This window comes from Pygoscelis adeliae, unplaced genomic scaffold (genome assembly GCF_000699105.1).
Source record: "Pygoscelis adeliae isolate BGI_AS28 unplaced genomic scaffold, ASM69910v1 Scaffold194, whole genome shotgun sequence".
NCBI lineage: Eukaryota > Metazoa > Chordata > Aves > Sphenisciformes > Spheniscidae > Pygoscelis > Pygoscelis adeliae.
The window spans coordinates 47,673-50,293 of record NW_008824549.1 but is presented as its reverse complement, the minus strand read 5'-3'; the positions used below and the strand labels follow the sequence as shown (position 1 = coordinate 50,293).

General features: G+C 44.6%; 1 protein-coding gene across 1 annotated transcript in view; it reads right to left on the bottom strand.

The window, feature by feature from the left end:
• Positions 1–2,621, bottom strand: part of LOC103915132 (calcium/calmodulin-dependent 3',5'-cyclic nucleotide phosphodiesterase 1C-like) — a 53,329-nt gene that overhangs the window by 8,543 nt on the left and 42,165 nt on the right. The window lies entirely within an intron of this gene.

The window sequence follows — 2,621 nt, the reverse complement described above, 5'->3', positions numbered from 1 at the left end:
CATTGTGTTAATGCTTGTGAGCATCGGCTCTGAAGCAGATTCAGAAAAATAAAATAAAATCCTGTTTCCCCTTGTAACCTTTGTGTTATGTGTCCTTGAAAGTGGTTTTGGAGCTGAAAAACCCCTGGCATTTCAGGCAAATAACAGTCTCTTCTTTATTCAACTCATGGTGAGCACAGGGAATAGAATAGAATAGAAGAGAATAGAATAGAATAGAATAGAACAGAACAGAACAGTATAGTTATGCTATGCTATGTTATGCCTAGAGTTCTGCATGACAAGCTGTGACCTAAGCCTGAGGGCTCCATCCAGGAGAGCAGCTCTCTGCAGCGCAGGTCCCAGGCTCATCCAGGAGAGAGGGGCAGAGACGGGCACACCCACAACATGGCTCAGCAGGGACTGAGGCCCCCGGGCTGAGCTGAGACATGCCCCCGGGGCCCTTGGCAGGAGATGGTGGGGGTCCCGGGGGAGGCCGGTCCCAGCCACTGAGGCCTATGAGCACCCCCAGGACCCTGGCAGAAGTGGACTTCCAAATGTTTCCAAGCCACAGAAAGAAAAGGTGGTCACTCAGTGACTGTAAATAATACTTCTGGGTACATCAATGCCCCTGCCGTGCTTCCTCACCATACAAAGTGCAGGCTACTTGGAGAAATGGTTGGTTCATCCTCTTTGCACTGAGAAAAAGGAGTCATTCCAGGGGGCAGCAGACGTGCCTGCAGCAGCCTGGCTCCCTGCGGCACTGTGAGATGTGGCTGAGCTGCCAGGGGACTCTGGTTTCATCAATGGTCAAGCCCAGGTGGGAGCACTGCCAGGGCTCTCTCCTGCACACAGCCACCTAATGTCGTAAAACTTCCCCAGCTTTGTGACCTCTTGGGTGTTTCTTCCTCTCGTGCACTTTAAATTGACAAGGCACAGATGCAACAGTTAGCGATGAGGAGGACTGACCAACCTGCCAGCAAAGAGACGGGTGGGATCATGCCCACACATGCCTGTTCTTGTCAGCCTCGCTCCTTCAGAAGTGAGACTAAACCCAATGCAATAAAGCTTCCCCTTTTTATTCAAGACACCGCATGCAATTTGCAGAGAAAACAGCAAGACAATAACATTTTCTCAATCAGAAAATTTTGTGTATGTGTGTGTGTGTGTGTGTGTGTTTACAGCAGACTGTTTCTTAACTACACATTAATTAGTGGCTGCTTCCAGCAAAAGCAACCCCCTCAGAAAAATGATCTATATAGAGCATAAAGAAACAACATCATAACGGCTGTAAACCAAATGCGTCAGTGGACTATATACATGGAAAATATTGCACTATTATCTACTCCTCATCACATACTGTAAACAGCTGCACAGGAAGGGCTGATTTGCAAACCGTACCAAGGTAAACAGCTTGCTGTGTAAGTCACGGTAACAGGGCACGGGTAGGAAGGTACCAGTGTTAAACAGCCAAATAGAGAAAACTGACTGGGTCCCTAAACCAATTGGTGCCAAAACAAACACTGAGGTGGGAGGTGTCTAACGAAGAGAGAGTCAAAACACAGCTAGTCATTTCCGTAAGTGCCAGACAGAAGGCACCTTCCTATAATTCAACGTGAGATCATCACAGTGAGTATTGCTACTGGAAGTAAGGCTGGACTGGCAACAAATCCAGTATCTTTTTGCAAAAAGGGACACTATTAGGTTGGTCGCTCCCCTCTCTTGAAGGTGGATCCTCCCTACTGCTGTTTTTCTAATCATAACAGTTAACAGATCCGATAGATCGGATCGTTTTAAAGGAGAGTGAATGTTATCATTCCCAAATAGATGAGGAAGCTGGGGCACACAAGAAGGATTTGAGCAAGGTCATTTAGCAAGTCAGCAATAATGAAGGGACTGTACCTGGGAGCTTATGCCAAAACCCTCTCTTCTACATTTATATTCTCTACCTTCTTATTATAATGGTGGTCTGCAGGCTGAGAACAAGGACTACACATAAGAAGGGATGCAGGATTTGTTGTTTGCAGGTATTCATTGATGGATCAGTTAAAAGTGGTGTAGCATTGGAGAAATGGATGAAAAACCCCGTGTAAGCATTGCTTGTTAAAAATAAACAAGGGACCAATGCAAACATGCCAAAATATATAAAAAGTGAGCTAGTTTGAAATTAGATGAGAGTTATGGCTGTAGTGTGACATGAATGTTTCATTCCACAATTTTTCCTTGAAACGTAACATTTTTTTTTCTCCAAAAATCAAGACCTCTCCAAAATCTCTCCAAAGAGCAAGACCTCTAAATGCCACCTGCAAGAAAATCCTGGGTGAAAACATCCAGGGTAGTAGCCTCCCCTATGAATATAAATATAAGAATTTAACAACTGCTGGGACCCTATGAGAAATAGGCAATGTATACAAGCAAGACTTATTGTCACTGCCAACGATCAGAAACTTCAGAAGTTAAGACAATGTATGTATGATATTTCCTGTTCTGTGCTTTCTATCTAAAAAATGTCTTGGGTTAGATACCTGGGAGTTCGCATGTAAGCATGCTGCTGAGAGGTTTAAATTTTACTTTAGGTGATTGTCCATTCTTTTCTCGAGCGGGACAGTAATCCATGGAGCACATTGTTTTACTAACGGAATACA